Source organism: Calliphora vicina, chromosome 2, assembly GCF_958450345.1.
Source record: "Calliphora vicina chromosome 2, idCalVici1.1, whole genome shotgun sequence".
NCBI classification, from domain to species: Eukaryota; Metazoa; Arthropoda; class Insecta; order Diptera; family Calliphoridae; genus Calliphora; species Calliphora vicina.
This window is the reverse complement of record NC_088781.1, coordinates 82,022,873-82,041,963: the sequence shown is the minus strand read 5'-3', so window position 1 is coordinate 82,041,963 and position 19,091 is coordinate 82,022,873.

The window sequence follows — 19,091 nt, the reverse complement described above, 5'->3', positions numbered from 1 at the left end:
TGCACCCCATTTTGGAGCAGCCGTACCCCTACGTTTTGAGATTCGAGAGATCGAAAATGCTATTGTTGATTTAAATCCCAAAAAAGCGCCTGGTATGGACAAGATCAGCAACAAATAATTATTTTTATTTTTAATGGTATATTACGACTTGAATATTGTCCTCCAGAATGGAAGGTTTCACTGGTTACCATGATACCCAAGCCGGGAAAAGATCGCACAAAAGTAGAATCATACAGACCCATCAGCCTATTGTCTAATATATCAAAGCTATTTGAGAAGATTCTTATGAACAAGTTGTACCCGATGTTAACTGAAAACAATTGTATTCCGAATCATCAATTTGGATTTAGAAGAAAACAAAGTACTATCGAACAAACCCATAGACTTGTAAATATGGTGAGAAAAGTGTTTGAAGAAAAGAAATACTGTTCCGCACTCTTCATCGACATCTCTCAAGCGTTTGATAAGGTATGGCATGCTGGATTAATATACAAACTGAGTCAAAATTTACCCGCAAACACACATAAGCTGTTGGAAAGCTATTTAACTGGTCGAAGATTTAAGGTTAAAGAGGAAAACTTTAAGTACTGCACAACCCATTAAAACTGGAGTCCCCCAAGGCAGTATCCTGGGACCTTTTTTATATTTGATATATTCGTCTGATATGCCAATTAACAATCGCACTCATACATCAACATTTGCTGATGATACTGCTATTCTAAGCATTCATGAAACCCTCAAGAAGCGTCTCGTTACTTACAAAACCACATATTTGAATTAGAAAAATGGTTAAAACAATGGAAAATTAAAGTCAACGAGCAAAAATGTACACACATAACATTTACATTGCGTAGAGAATCATGCCCCCCTATTCATATCAATAACCAAACAATAATTCAACAATCGGAAGTGAAATACTTCGGAATACATCTCGATCGTCGCCTTACATGGAAAAGTCATATAGATGCAAAGTTGACTCAAATGAAATTGAAATCAATTCAAATTAATTGGTTTATTGGCAGAAACTCTACGCTTAGTTTAGATTGTAAACTTCTACTTTATAACATGATCATAAAACCGATATGGTGTTATGGCATACAGTTATGGGGCACGGCCTCAGCGTCAAATGTAGAAAAGATCCAAAGACGCCAAAACAAGTTTCTAAGAATAATCACAGTTGCCCCCTGGTATATCAAAAACGCGAATATACACAAAGATCTAAACGTGCCCATTGTAGAAACTGAAATCTCGAAAAATGTACAAAAATATTTAAAAAAAACTTGAGGTTCACCCAAACCCGCTGGCCCGCAACATATTAGATAACCGTGACCACACTCGATTAAGAAGGAGGGACACAGCAGACCTAATCTAGAAGGAAGAATGATAATTTAACCAAACAACCATGAATACAAAATTTTTTCGTCCGGCACTGGCCTGACTAATTAAATAATAATTCTTAGATATAAGATTTGAACCACTTATTGTTAGTTCATTAAATAATGAAGATACAATAAATAAACGATGAAAAAAAATAATTTTAATGCTATATTACGCCTTGAATATTATCCACCAGAATGGAAGGATTCTTCAGTTACAATGATACCTAAGCCGGGAAAAGATCACAGTAAAGTAAAATCGTATAGACCCATTAGCCTATTGTCAAATATATCAAAGCTATTCGAAAAACTGTTAATGCACAAGTTAAAGCCGATTTCCAGAAAAACATAACACCATAGAACAAACTCACAGGTTGGTAGAAATCATATCCAAGACATTTGAAGAAAAAAATATTGTTCTGCGCTCTTCATCGGCGTTTCGCAAGCCTTCGACAAAGTATGGCATGAAGGATTATCGATAAAAATAAAACAATATTTACCGGTTAACACACATAAGCTTCTAGAATGTTATTTAAGTCATCGAAAGTTCGTTCTTAAAGTGAGAGACTTCATAAGTTCACCACAGCCTATTGAAGCAGGCGTACCCCAAGGAAGTACTGGGTCCCTTCCCATATTTGCTATATACTTGTGATATGCCTACAAACAGTCGAACCCACATATCAACTTTTTCTGATGCCACAGCTATACTAGCCATTCATGAAAACCCCCAAGAAGAATCTTTTACAAGAAGAAGCAGTACTTTTACAATACCATATACTCGACATAGAAAGGTGGTTAAAACAATGGAGAATAAAAGTAAACGAGCAAAAATGTATACATCTCACTTTCACACCCAATCCTAATAAATAATCATATAATACCTCAACAAACTGAAGTTAAATATCTAGGTCTGCATCTAGACCAACGTCTTACCTGGAAAAACTATATAGGTATGAAATTGACTCAAATTAAGTTAAAAGTACTACAAATTTACTGGCTAATTGGTAAAAACTCGAGATTGAGTTTAGATTGCAAATTTTTGCTGTACAGCTCAATAATAAAACCAATATGGTGCTATGGAATTCAATTATGGGGCACGGCCTCAGCTTATAATATTGAAAAATTCAAAGATTCCAAAATAAAATATTAAGAATGATAACAGCAGCGCACAGTGGGAGAAATGGCCAATCTAGTGGCGCTTTAAGGAAATTTTAAATTTTAGAATTCTGCTAATTTTTTTATTTTTTTGGTAACTAACCAACGGATTTTTGTTTTTTTTGTTTTGCTCTCGATATTCGCCCACCTGTGGGCTTTCAAACTTGTCATATGTTTTAGCAAGTGCATTAATACTTTTCGCGCTTTTTTAAAGTTAAAGTTTGTTTACACAACAAAATCATTACTTTATATATATTTTTTTGAATTAGTGTTTAAATTGAAATTATTAGGTATGTATTAAACAAAAAAAATGTGTTTGTGATTTGTGCTTATATGTTTTTGTTCTTAAATGTGGTAAACAAATGACCTATGTAAAATAGTGTTTTATTATATGTAACTTAAACTTCTGGGGAATAAAAGTTGGGAGTATTCGACGAATTCCGCTCCAATGTTTGCTTTATTTGTTTCTATGTCCATGTGAAAAATTAGCTGCAACTTTTTGCAATTTTATGAGTTTTTACGTTTTTTAGATGCAATGTCAGAGTCTAAACGCACCCTTTTTTTAATTTGGCTCTCTGAACCAGTACTAGCAAAAAAGTTTTTGGAGGTGGAAAATCATGTTTTTTCTAATGTTATTGATCCATCAAAATATAACGAAGAGCAATGTCAACAAATTCGTCAACAATTAAGAAATTTTGTTCATAATCTGCGGTACAAGTGGACAACTAGTCACAGAATCATGACAAAATTCGCAGATCGAAATAAAGAATGGTTAGTAAATATACAAATTAGAATGCTCAACTAAAACTCAAATAAAAAAGGTTTCTTCTATTGTTGATAAGACGCCAACAGAAGAATTAATGTTAGCAACGCGCATTAGTCTTTTCAAATCTGGAAAAAGGAATGCTTCACAAGTTGTTTCGAAATTGAGCTCAGAACCTACAATAGCTTCAAAAATGATTAAAACTGTAAATGCTGAGCCAAAAGCACCTATTCCATATACACCTGAGGAAGCTTTGGCCCTATATATAGATGGAGACTACTCAAAAGATACATATAAATTAATGCAATACGATGTTTTAGCTAAAACTAAAAAAGAGTGTTACCCCAATGACATACGCGTAACTGAACGTTCAGCAGAAATAAATTTACAGTCTCTTATTAGCGATACTGTTGGACGTATATTACAGGGTTTTCCAGCAGCATTTGAGGACCTCGTAGTTGAATGCAATAACAACGATTGCATAAAAGCCATTCATAAATGGGGTTGTGATGAAAGCAGTGGTCACTCTACTTACAGGCAATGCTTTAATGTCCCGAAACTGGAACTATTGATCAGCATTTATTTGCTGTATGTATTGTACCTTTGCTAATAAAAAATGGATCGTCAATACTATGGGAAAATAATCGATCTTCTTCAACTAGGTTCTGCAGACCTATTAAACTAATTTTTGAAAAAGAGTCAGCAGACTTAGTTCGGGATGAGGTTGAAAATGTTAAAAGGCAAATTGCTCAAATTTTACCTACAACATTAAATCATTTGAAAATACAACACGAATTCCATTAGACAATGATTGACGGGAAAGTTTTCAACGCCATAGCGGAGTCATCATCACAGACTTGCGGAATTTGTGGAGCAACTCCAAAATTGTTTAACAATGAATATGATTCAGTTGAGACAACCACAAGAACATTTGTACGAGTATGGATTATCAACACTCCATGCGTGGATTCGCTGCTTTGAGTGTATAATTCATATCGCGTACAGACTACCAATAAAAACCTGGCAAGTTCGTGGACAAAATAAAGAAATTGTTCAACAAACAAAAATTCAACTAGAACTAAGAAAACAAATGGGCATCCTGGTGGACATTCCAATGACGGGCTCAGGGAACACAAACACGGGAAATACTACCAGAATATTTTTTAAGCAACCGATTTTGGCCTCTCAGTAACTGGCGTACAAATGGAATTAATTAAAAGATTTGGAATAATTTTGCGCGCAATGGCTTGTGGGTATACAGTAAACACAGAAGCTTTTCGCATATATGCTTTGGAAACTGCAAATATATTTGTAAGTGAATACCCCTGGTTCTACATGCCTCCATCCGTTCATAAAATATTATTGCATGGCGCAGATATTATTAAAAATGTTTCGTTACCAATAGGAATAATGTCAGAAGAAGCACTTGAGGCAAGAAATAAAGATTTCGGTAGCTATAGGTTTAACCACACACGAAAAACCTCAAGACCACACACTATGGAGGACTTAATACATGCATTGTTGGTTTCTTCAGACCCTTTCATTACATCTAAATCTAAAAGTACCTCAAGGTACTCAAAAAAACATATTGAAATTGATGGTGAGGTCAAGCAACTTCTTTTAAATGAGTATGAGTTACCAGACACCCACATTTCGGAAAGCTCTGACTCAGAATAATTTTCCAAATAGTTTCTTCTAGAACATGAGCAAATATAAAGTAGGATCTTATTATTTAAAAAATATTCCATAATTTACATCAAGAATTTGTTACTTTAATTTTTTTAATTAGAAAAATAAAAAAAAAAGTAAAAAAATAAAATTACAAAAATAAAACACAACTGCTTTATTTAAAAAAAATACTATACTTAAAATTAGCTATTTTTTTAAGTTACATATTAACAAAGCAATGCGAAATTAGCAATTTCTTGCACAGACCACAATAAATCAATAAAAAAAATTAAAAAAACGTTTTAAATGAAAAAATAAGAAATAATAATTACAAAAAAATCATCATAGTAGAATTTAGCATTGTCACATTATTCTTATTTTACTTCTCATAAATTTGCATGAATTTCTGATTTTAAGTACTATTATTGGTGCATGCTGAGTGTAGGGTAAAATTCCAAAAAATAAATATAATATATGTGGGATTCAGCTGTTATTGTAATGAATACACAGTCTTTTATTTTCAAGAGGTTTAATTCAATTTAGTTCACGGTTTATTTATTATTTACTTATTGTCTAGTTACTTAAATAATTACAAGAGTTCATGTTTTATTTCACTTTCGGTTGCTGCGCGCACTTCTTAACCTCTTTACTTCTTGACGGTCTATTCAATGTGCGTAAGTGATTTGTACATAATGTCCGTTATTCTGTCTGTACATACCAGTGAACATTAGGGTGGTACCCTACATTCGGCCCTCCTGACGGCAATTCGGCTCGGATTGCCAACGTTTCATAAATTCGGCCACGGTAGTTGTTCTGTTGGGACCATTATGACGGCCAACTCTTTCAACGTCGTATCTTCCATGGGATGATTTGTTTACAACCTTGTAGGGGCCAAAGTACTTGGGCTTTAACTTTAGTCCACTACCAAATTGCGTACGCTTGATGGCTACCAGCTCGTTAATGGCGTAATCGGTTTGTACCAGTTCTGAGGTGTTTCCGCACACAGTTTGGTTAACATCGGTATAATTATCTTGTGGACTCGTTCCACCTGACCGTTGCCCCGCGGAACTCCCGTCGTTATTAACAAATGCTGAATGTTGTCTTTAACGCAATAATCCTTAAAACCTTGCGAGGTAAACGCCGCTCCACGATCAGTAATGATTCTTCGGGGATTACCAAAAATAGAGGACTGCCTTCCTAAACATTCAATTACCGTCTTAGCGTCGGTCGACTTCGTTGGATATAGCCAAACGAATTTAGTAAAACCATCTACTACAACGAAAAGATGGTTATAAGCCTTCTTGGTGTTCTCCATTGGACGTACGTGGTCAACATGATAGGTATCCAAAGGTCGATCGTCCTTATCGATAGGGTTAAGGTAGCCTTCTTTCTTGCCCGCTTTTGCCTCGGTGATGATGCACTCGACGCAGCTTCTTACGACTTTAGGTACTTTGGATGCTAACCTTGTGATATAATACTGTTTCTCTATCAATTCGCGCGTTTTAGAGATGCTAAAGTGACCCTGGTTATGTGCCAAACGGATAACTTCTTCCTCCAACTGGACCGGTACTACTAAAAGTTCATTCACTGGATCTTTGTACAACACTCCGTTTTGCATATAATAATCTTCATAATTCCCGTATACCAAAACTGCTCTGATGGCTATAGTACACTCGTCACTTTCTTGCGCGCTCATGTTTCATCCGGGTGCCAGGTCTATGCTCTATCTCAAATGAGAATTCCTGCAGAAACAAAGCTCATCTGGAAATTCTGGCAGGTACTTCATCCTTGTTCATCGTCATCTTGAAGGCGTTGCAATCGATTATGATCTTGAACGGTATTCCCAGCAGATATACTCTCCATTTCTTTAATGACTCTACGATTGCAAGCACTTCTAATTCATAGGAATGGTACTTCTCCTCGTATGGCTTCGTTCGGCGACTCATATACTGTACCGGGCGCAAGTCTTGTTCATCTAGACTCTTTTGCAACAAAACTGCTCCGTACCCATACTTACTGGCATCCGCATGTACTTCCGTAATCGCGTCTTGCAAATAGGAACTCGAACTGTCCGTTGTGGGTAACAAAGGACGTATACATCCAGGAGGATTCCTCTACAGGCACGTGGAAAAATCCATTTCGCAAATCTAGTGTTGTATATAGTTTGGCATCCTGTAACTTATCAATCACTTCGTCCATCAACGGCATCGGAAAGTGATCACGCACAAATATCTGGTTTAGCCGTCTATAGTCACAGCATAGTCTTTTCCGGCCATCTTTTTTAGAGACAAGAACTATGGGCGACGCATACTCCGACGTACTAGGCTGCACTATTTTCTCAGCTTGCCATTCTGCGATCTGCTTGTCGACAATGACTTGGTCCGCAATGGGTAAACGTCGTGGGCGTTGAAAAACAGGTATATCGTCCTTCAACACAATTTTCATTTTTACTGGGCTCTTCGTATTTCGCTCGGGTTGATATTCAGTTATTGCCTTTACCACCTGGCTCTTAATGGAGCTATTCAAGTGCTTCAGATTGACTGGAATATCTGCTTCGTATTCTTTCATAGTCAGGCAAATTTCGGAAAATTCTTCCAGCAGCAGGTTCTTCTCGACTGGCATGCTAAAGTTTACTTCTCCTTTCTTTATAGTTATTTCGGCCTTTTGCAACAAGCTGTTCCCAAGCATTATGGAGTGATTTACGTCTCTTTCACCAACCACATAAAAAGTAACATCAAAGTTGAACCCATCGATTAGAACGACTTCGTCGAAGCGACCCATGGTAACGATTGCACTGTCGCTTATTCCGAATAGTTTAACTCTGTCGGGTATAAAATTAACCTCACCCAAAATAAAAAGCATGTCGAATCGTATAAGGCATACATCGCAACCAGTATCTACCAACGCTGACAACATCTTACCCCGTATCTCGATATCCTTAAATAGCAGACCTGGTCCCTTCCGAACCATATTTACCTGACTTATCGGTTGGGCACTCAAATGAACGGTGGCCAAACTTCTGACAACGGAAACATTTATTTTGTTTTTCAGGACAGTCTTTTGCGATGTGTGATTTCTCCCCACACTTAAAACACCTTCTTTCCCTTTCCCATTATCTACTTTTGGTAAGCTAGCTTTTGGTAGACTAGCTTTGGTTGTATCTGCTGCGGACTCCTTCCCCTTGTATGACGACTGGGGTACCGTACGCGTTTTCTCGTACACTTTAATCTGCTTCTTCAACTCGTTAATGTTATTAGCCTGATAAAGCACTGCTTTATTTGACCGGGAATCTGGGATACCTTCTATAAAATATTCAATGAGACTGTTCTCGTCTAGGTCGATTTGTGCTCCCATCTCCATTATGTTGTACAAATATTCTATAAGTGTTTCGTTCTTCCTAAATCTGCGACCCTGGATCTGACGTATTACTTCGGCTACCGAAAACTGCACTCCAAATTCACATTTAAGAGCGGCCTTTAACGAACACCAATCGCGTATGCCTCTTTGACTTTTAATAAACATTCTTGCGGCACCTATCAGCAGCTGTTTCCCGTATACGTAAAACTGTAGTGGCTACCATTTCAAAATTGTACCCATTTCCTCGAACTCCTCTAGCCACTGAATAATGTCGGGTGTGCTAGTGCCAGGGAATTGGGACAAACTGTCCTCCACGTCATGGAGAGTGTACATACTTTTCCGAGAAGAGACATCGGAGCCAACCTCACCTATCTGCGCTTCAAGAGGACCGCCTGAACGGGCCTCTCTCACTACTATACCGTCGGCTTCGTCCCCTATCGGGTCAGTAACGTCTACTCCGTATCTACTTAAAAGTCTCTTTTGTAATTCTTCCTTTAAACCCTGAGTATCCAGTCCCAATTCCGTTAACGTGGCCCTAAGGGCGCTAACGGCCATGCCTAAAATTTCCTCACGTTCCATATTTAAATTTCTGCGACGCGAAACAACCGTAAGCAAATTCAAAATAATAAAATATAGTTACAACGATAATAAAGAGAAAGATAATAATGATAATAATAATGTAATAATAAAATATACAATGATAACGTTTAATTATTGCCGTTGCGTAGGGCAATAAAATTATCTCAAATTATTAAATTATTCACACTATTTCAAATTTATCTTTGATCAACACTTCTTTTTTAATTTAAACAATTTTAAATCTTGCTTCGTTAATTCTCTTCTAATTTAATTTAAAACAATTTTAAATTTAACCTCGTATAATACTCTTTTAATTTAATTTAAAACAATTTAAAATTTTTCTCCGTTTAATTCACTTCTAAATTAATTTAAAACAATTTTAAATTTAACCTCGTAATTTTTCTCCGTTTATTACTCTCCCTATTTAATTTAAAACAATTTTAAATTTTCTTCTCTTCTACACGTTATTCTTCTTTCATCATAATTTATCACTCTTCGTTCATCATAAATTTTATAACTTCTTTCTTCGTAAATTTTCTTCTTTTCTCAACATAAATTTTATCTTCTTTAAAGCTTCAAATTTAATTTACAATACTTATTCTTAACGGAATTAGTTACTTATCTACTTTTTCTGCGTTTGGTCCACTGCTGGCAGCAACTTCAGCCAACATCTAATACGCAGCAGCACACACAAAATTATACTTCACTCAGCTTCTTACTCGTCACCCCCACTTCAACATAAGCAAACTCGTACCAAACAACCAGGAAAGTTTTTCTTCTACGCAGCAACAACATCAGCGAACATCTAATACGCAGCAGCGCACATAAAATTATACTCCACTCAGCTTCTTACTCATCACTTCTACTTCAACATAAGCAAACTGCAACGATTTGGACTCTGCCGGAGTTGTAAACTACACTCGATGTTAACAGCAGCTTGAGTTTTTTATTATAGTTGTACAGAAACACACTCTATATACAACTCACTGGAATACACTCTTGCCTTCCACTTGATTTTCTCTTAGAGTACTTCGTTTCTCTCTTTTGTTTTTTCACTTAAACCCAAACAACCAAAATCAAATTCAAGGGCACTGTTCTTTTTGTTGTTGCACATTTACAGTTACTATTAAATTCTTGTTGAGTTTTTTACTTGTGTTCTTTAACTATTCTTGTTGGGTTTTTTTTTTAAGTTTTTTCTTCTTTTTAACAAAATGTTATTTTATTTTGTGAACACCAAAATATTTTACAGTTAAAGTTAATGTACACTTGTTTTTAACATTCTTTTTTTTAACACTTTTTGTTCTTTTCTTCTTGTAAAGACAATTATAAAACCGATACCAACTTGAAAAAATGATCCCGGAAGAGCCCCCAAAAATTTGTGGGATTCAGCTGTTATTGTAATGAATACACAGTCTTTTATTTTCAAGTGGTTTAATTCAATTTAGTTCACGGTTTATTTATTATTTACTTATTGTCTAGTTACTTAAATAATTACAAGAGTTCATGTTTTATTTCACTTTCGGTTGCTGCGCGCACTTCTTAACATTTTAACTTCTTGACGGTCTCTTCAATACTGTCCTTGTCTTTTCTGTTCTTTGTGTTTCTATGCCTGTCTATTCAATGTGCGTAAGTGATTTGTACATAATGTCAGTTATTCTGTCTGTACATACCAGTGAACATTAGGGTGGTACCCTACATATATAATGCCTAAAATATAATTTGGTTTAAAAAAAAGTTTTAAAATCGAATGTAATACAAAATTATAAACATACATACAACTATTGTTAGCGCCACTGTCATTCGATTAGTTATCGGTTACTTATTTATTACTAAGTTTTGTAATCCCAATTACTTACTAAAATTTTGTAATCCCTAAAGCCGAACAGTTAAAAGAGACATTTTGATAGATACTCGTTTAATTAAAACTGAAACTTAATTGTCTTACATATTTGCTGAAATTTATTTGTAAAAATTTATAATATTTGTCGCGCTTTGTTTTATACTAAAAAAGTATGTATATTTATTAAATAATTTTCCTTTTTTTGCAAAGAATAACCTAATAAATTTGTTACGGCCCGCCTGCTGTCTAACGAATTTTAGGATTGCTCTCGGCACGTAGGGGTTAAGGTCTAGCTCGTCGGCAACCGGGGTGAGTCTTTGCAATCCGTCATTCGCAGCCGTAAACAAAAATATACGTGCCTACAAAAAATATTGAACTCTAAAACCAAAAAAAACACATAACTATTTACACTACATCACCCATACTGAAACTACAAATGATAAATAAACTAATGTCCAAGGGCCAGATGTAGCATGCCCTGTTCTCTTGTGTCGCCCTCCCTACCTATGATTCTCTAATCCCTTTAATATATGTATTGTAGAGAATCCCATAAATAACTACGATCAACGGTTAAGTCGAAATGAAAGAGAAACTTATTGATTCATATTTACAATAACAACAAATACTTTATTTGTCATATTAAGTTGAGCTTTAAAAAAGAATAAAGCAAACTAATATTCATAACACACAATGTTATGACGTCACGAGAATTTACTTATATTATTAAGAACAAAAAAAAAGTATGTAACATAAGAATATTACAACAACAAAACTAACATAATATTAGGGAACATTAACAGAATATTTTTGAGAATTTACATTTACGTATAAGTACAAGGAAAAAGAGTGGGTATTCACGATATTAATTCATTGGTAAAATTTTACGTTATCATAGAAAATTTAAATATGGAATTTATAGAAATAAAATAAATTATGCTAAAGAAAAATAATATACAATATAGTTTACATTATTATAGTTTTGTACTCACTCACTTTTTCCTTCAGCTGGCCAGTCCTCCGGATTGTGAAGTTGTTAGAAGTCCGATGATGTACGATGATTATTTTTCTTTGGTTTTACACAATAATTTCCTTTATAATTATAAATTCCGAATAGGTGTCTCTTAATTTAAAAATTGATTGGTTAACCTCTTTCTCGTTGTACTTATAAGTAGACTTATGTAATAAATTTAAATTCTAGCACTAGTGGCTCAGTAAAATATTCAAGTTCCGTTAGATTCAGAAGAAGATTTTCTATAAAGTTGAAATATTGGTGATCCAAAATAAATCCGTCAGGTGTCCACAAAATAATTCCCTTCTACTTAGGAGCCTTGGTTTTATAATGGGCAATATATCGATTCCACATATACTTGAGTTGGACGACTTGAGACCCCTTAGAAATATAGGGCAACCGTCCAGCTTTTAACAATGATCTCGGTATAGTGGACGAATTGTAGATTTCTAGAATCCCAACAAATTTATTAGGAAAAGGCACCTTATATAAAATCACTGTACTTACAATCAATTTCTCGAACAATCTATTTGAAATCTCAAACTAAAATTGAAGGGTACGTTGTGAATTGTCAACACGTTTTATATATTGATTTAAAGTATAACGGAATTTGATGCTCACTTATTCAGTTTTAATAAAGAATTAAAAGTTTTGAACATTCTTTAATATCAATCAAGTCGATCGGAGCATCGAAACAAACAAAAAATATTTAAAACACTAAAAGAAGTAAGTAGAGGGGCAAACAGAACAAAAAAATATTGAGTGCGATTTACCTATTCTGCATTGTCTAATACGCCCTATATACACACTTACATACTCTTATACATATTAAAGACAACAACCTTATACAACAATGATCAATGTAATATTAACAGTGATGTTACTCAAATACTTAGAATAAAAAAAAACTCTCTCTTTTCATAGCAGTACTGTGGTCAGATGAGATAACATTTTATACAAAATTATTATTAATTTATCAACCGTTACAACACAGTTAATTTTAATCTGAGGGGAAGGGAAGAAATTAAAAGTAACTGGAAAACCAAATTATTTTTATTATGAACATCTTTTAATGTCTTTACCGTGGTAAACTCCCTTAGACCCTGACTTAACATCTTGCAACTCATAATAGCAATTCCCAACTTTACGCAATACCTTCGACTTTATAAATTTGGGAGCGAGTTTCGCATTAAAATTGTTGATTTTACTACTCAGCACAAAATTCCTTCGAAATACTATATCATCTGGCTTTAAGTGTATTGTTTTTGATCGCAAATTATAACGGTTTCTACTGACTTCATAAGCTTTTCTAAGATTCTCTTGTACAGTAGTCCTGATTAATTGAAACTGATCAGATCGTTCTATTCTTTCAAATTCTTCTAATTCATCTATTCGCCTCAAAAGCTCATAATCTTCACCACATAAAATCATTTGCTGACCAAAAAGCACAAAGTAAGGGGAATACCCTATTGAACTGTGATAAGCACATCGCAAAGCTGCAGAAATTTTACTCAAATTAGAATCCCAAGAACGTTGGTCGGTGTCCAAGTACGAACGAATGGCTGTTATCACGGATCTGTTTACCCTCTCCGAAGCGTTCGCTTGAGGAGAATAAACGGCCGTTAAAGTATGGGTAACTCCATATTTCGTGAGATAACTTTTAAACGCATTTGATTTAAATTGTGGGCCGTTATCGGTTACAACGACCTCCGGAACCCCAAAAATCGTAAAAACATAGTCTTCTAAAACGTCAACAATACTTTGCGTGGAAAACTTTCGAAGAGGCTTTAAAATAGGAAATTTAGACAAGTTATCCACTACAATAAAAATACCAGTGTTTCCCTTGGTCGACCGCGGGAAATTGTATATGGGCCTAATAGGTCCATATACAATTTTTGAAAAGGGCGAGATGACTTTGATTGCTCTCCCATTGGAGGTCTCATAATTGCATTTGACGCTTTGGTTTCCTTACAAACATCGCATTCGCTAATGAACTTTCTAACGTCAATTGTCATTTTGGGCCAATACAGGTTTCGGCGAATCTTTTCTAGGGTTTTAGTAATTCCACAATGACTTGCTAAAGGTGGGCAATGTGCATTTCTTATAACCTCCAAGGTGAGATCTCTTGGAATCCAAAGTTTCCAAGTCATTTCTTCCGAGATGGGATCTCCCTTTGTAAAATCTGATTTCTTATAGATAAAATTGTCAATTACTTGTAAATCTGGGAACTTATCCCCATTCGCCTTAACAGAATTATAAAGGTTGGTGTATTCCACCGATCGAAAATGAGGGGATTTCAAATCGACTAAGGGTGAAGGATGTATATCTAACGAATCTATCTGATCAAGCCTAGACAAAGTGTCAGGGACGACATTTAAACTCCCCTTTCTATGCTCTATCGAAAATTCGAATCCCTGTAATTTTAATGACCATCGTGCCAATCGACCATTTAAATCTGACTGTCGCATTAACCAACGTAAGGAAGCATGGTCAGTCACCACTTTGAATGGATGTCCCTCTATATATCCACGAAATTTTTGTATACATAATAACGCAGCTAGGCATTCCAACTCAGTTATGGAGTAGTTCTTTTGCGCCCGATTCAACTTATGAGAAAAATAAGCGATAGGTCTTTCGACACCATTCTCATCTTCCTGCGAAAGAACTCCTCCGACACCTGATGTAGATGCGTCGCATTGTATTATGAAAGGTTTAGAAAAGTCTGGAGTAATCAATAAGGGAGCGGATGTAAGTCGTTCTTTTATTTTGTCAAAAGCTGTCTGGGTGGTGTCATTCCATTCAAATATCCTACTCTTAGAAGTCAAATCTGTAAGTGGTGCGGTAAGGGATGCGTAGTTGTCGACAAAACGTCGATACCAACCTACGAGGCCCAAGAACCTTCGTAGTTCCCGCACAGATCTAGGTGGTTTCATATCTAGTATCGCTGATACTTTGGAATTATCTGGCTTAATCACACCATCACCAATTACGTACCCGAGATAATTGACTTCGCGCATACAAATCTTACATTTAGCTATATTAACGGTAAGGCCTGCATGTCGCAAAAGTTGTGAAACCTCCGTTAGTAACTTAAGGTGGGCTTCAAACGTATCGGAAACTAGCAGTAAATCATCTAAATAGACGAATACCATATTACGTAAGTGAGGAGGGATAACCAGATCCATTAATCGACACATGGTCATTGGAGCATTTGAAAGTCCAAAAGGCATCACTACGTATCTATATAAAGGCCGATTCGGAACAGTGAAGGCAGTATAATTACGAGACTTTTCCTCTAGCTCGATTTGCCAGAAAGCGTGTTTGAGGTCTAGAGATGTAATATATCTTGCTCTAGGAAGACGACTTAGTATACCATCTATTTTTGGCATAGGGTATGCATCCCTTATAGTCACACTATTGAGCTTCCTAGAATCAAGACATAACCTGACCTTTCCATCACGTTCCGTCATTGCCACAGGACTACTCCACGGACAATTTGGAGGTGCTAACTCAATAACTTTCAAATCCAACATACGGTCGATTTCTAAATGTAACTTTTTCTCAATGGCTGGCGATACTGAAAAATACCGTTGCTTAATGGGTCTTGCATCCTTACATAATTCTATCGCGTGTTCTAATAAATGAGTACGACCTAACCCTTCCTTTTCATAAGATGGGAATAAATCAATCACAGTATTCAAGCGACTTCTCTCCCAATGATTTAGTTCCTGCATTTCCGGAAAACATTTTAAGTCATCGTCGTCACAAGAAAAAGATTCCAAAATTTTCTTCAACAATCCGAATTCTTCAAAGAAGTCTGCACCTAGTTAATAATTTTGACATAAGTCTGGTATTATATAAATTTTCATCAGGCGCGATTTTCCCCGAAAACTAACTTTTGTTTCGACAAAGCCTACTATTCGGTGTTCACGACCACCTGCAGTTTTAACAAATTCGTTTAAGGACTTAAACTGGTTACCACTGTCTATAAACTCTTTTGCAGCTTGATTCCCAAGACATGTAATTGAAGCCCCAGAATCTAACATTGCATAGACTTCTTTCCCAAATAAGGTCACTAGAACATATGGTCGGCGATCTGTTTCCAGTGGTCCAAACGCAAATACTGTTTTCTTAAATTGTTGCCTATTTTGTCTAACCCTATTCCAAAATGATTTCATACGTAAGCTAGATCTAAAACTTATCTTATTTTTTCTAGATACTGGTTTCGGTCGAATACTTTCACAGAAAATCTGAGATCTTATTCTCTGATAATTTTGAAGACGTTGGTGATATGGGATTATATTATAAAAATTATGTGAATGTTCCTTGGATTTGTTATTGTCTACATGACCGAAGATTAAATAGTCTGTCTGGGTATAATTTGAAGTCTTAGCCGGTATATTATTTGTTTTTAATTTTTCTTGGGGCACAATAGTGTCGTGTTTTGTACCCCGACAAACGAGTTTCCCCGGTTCTTACAAAAATCACAGTTTGGTTTCAAAATATTTTCTGCACCACATCCATAACAAAATATTTGACGATCTTCCAGGCAATCTATATATCGATGACCCTCTTTACGACAATTCCAACATCTTGTCTTTTCTATACCACAAATTTCGAGTTGTGCAGAAATGCCATCGTTATCTACCTCAAGTTCATTTACTTGTCTTTTCCCTGGTCTAATATCTGATTTCTCAATGTCATCTAACAAAGCTTCACGGCGTAGTATTAAGTGACGTAGGTGTGCCACAGATGTTATATTCTGATAAAATAATTCATTTCTAATTTTCGGTCGAAGATTCCTACGAATAATTTCTAACAATTGCTGATCCTGAAGAGGATATCTAAGCCTATCACAAAGATAATGAATAGCATTATAGAACTCATCAAAACTTTCCTTATCTTTTTGCTTTCTATCGCGAATAAGTTCCATTATATCACTATCAGAAAGATGATCCTGAAAATGAAATCTTAAAGCCTCGCACAAAGAAATCCATGTTACTCTACTAACTGCCTGTGTAAATCTCCAATACCAATCAAGACATCTTCCAGTAAAGAGAATGTGTACGTGCTCACAAAGGGTTTCAAAATCTCCTCCTAAGCTACTGTTTGTCAATGAGGTTACTATATAAATAAACTTATCTACCGACATTTTCGTTGAACAACCACTAAAAGATATATTCCAACTCTGAATAAGTTGGGCTATTCGTCCACTGTTATGGACAATGGATGATGTGGTGGATAATCGCTGAAAGTTGTTAGGGGCTGGGTAACTAGGATGAAAACTTTGTGTACGATGAACACCAGTAGGTATTGTACCAGAACGGCGATCGTTCACATCTAAATTTACTGAATCTTGTGCGTTAGTCCTATTACGTAATGCTGGAAATTCTTCCCTAGGCCATTCAGGTTCTGTAGGTCTCTGAACAGATAGTTGTGAAATTTGTAAAGTCAAATCCCTTAAAGCATTCTGAATATTGGAAAACTCAGAATTAAACTTATTTTCAAGTCCAGAAATTCTCACATTTAGGTCCTCATCATGAGTATGAGATGGTGGCACGTTCGTATTACCTGAACTACTAGGAGCCATTGGTAATGAAGCACGAGAAGATTGATTTTGCACATTAAGGGTCCAATCTAAAGGATTTTGAACTTTCTTAGAAGATCTTGTAGCCCTTTTGGCTTGCAATACTTTTGGAACGGCACCTCTCGAATTTTGTTGGTGACCTCCCTCTGTACCTAATTCATTCCTTATATCAATCAAACTATCTTCTCTACATGATTGTCGACATTGAGGGCATGTAGGAGAAGTTAATACCCACTCAGTCAAACAATTTTTATGAAAATAATGTTGGCAAACTGTTTTAACTATATCCACTGCATTCTCTAATGAATTACAGCATACGGTACAACTTCCTAAATTCCCTAGCAAAGGCAAATTATCACCGCTATGTCTCACTGCCATTTCTCTATTACAAGTATCTTATCAAAAAAAAATATAAATATTCAATAATATATTTTCAAATCAAATAAAAATTTACAAAACACAATACAATATCTATTTCGACTTAATTTACCAGTTGATCGTTTTATTACAATTTTACAAAAGTTTATTTACCATGTTATATTTATTAATAGTTCGAGTTTCAAGGAAAATTTTCACGATTGAAAACAAAGTCCAGATCTACGGATGAAAAGCTAACAAAAACATCAGTCTCCATAATTCCAAGTAAAACTAATAAAATGTCCAAAAGAAAAACATCCATGAAACCGAAAAGAAATTTAAACACAAACCATTTGCAGAAGTATATACTACCACCAAACGTAATGCCTATCAAACGGTCTAAATAATAGCATAGCAATTATTATAGCAATTCCTGAAAGAAGAACACAACATTCGAGTTAATATCTACAACGAGTTTATTTTATGTGGGACTCTAAGCAAGATAATTACGCTTAATAAAATTTCCAATTCCTTAAATCGGATAGCTGACAGTCAATGCCATTGGGCACTTGTGTCAGTGGGACTTGTGTCAGTGGGCCCCACGTTGGGCGCCATTTGTTACGGCCCGCCTGCTGTCTAACGAATTTTAGGATTGCTCTCGGCACGTAGGGGTTAAGGTCTAGCTCGTCGGCAACCGGGGTGAGTCTTTGCAATCCGTCATTCGCAGCCGTAAACAAAAATATACGTGCCTACAAAAAATATTGAACTCTAAAACCAAAAAAAACACATAACTATTTACACTACATCACCCATACTGAAACTACAAATGATAAATAAACTAATGTCCAAGGGCCAGATGTAGCATGCCCTGTTCTCTTGTGTCGCCCTCCCTACCTATGATTCTCTAATCCCTTTAATATATGTATTGTAGAGAATCCCATAAATAACTACGATCAACGGTTAAGTCGAAATGAAAGAGAAACTTATTGATTCATATTTACAATAACAACAAATACTTTATTTGTCATATTAAGTTGAGCTTTAAAAAATAATAAAGCAAACTAATATTCATAACACACAATGTTATGACGTCACGAGAATTTACTTATATTATTAAGAACAAAAAAAAAGTATGTAACATAAGAATATTACAACAACAAAACTAACATAATATTAGGGAACATTAACAGAATATTTTTGAGAATTTACATTTACGTATAAGTACAAGGAAAAAGAGTGGGTATTCACGATATTAATTCATTGGTAAAATTTTACGTTATCATAGAAAATTTAAATATGGAATTTATAGAAATAAAATAAATTATGCTAAAGAAAAATAATATACAATATAGTTTACATTATTATAGTTTTGTACTCACTCACTTTTTCCTTCAGCTGGC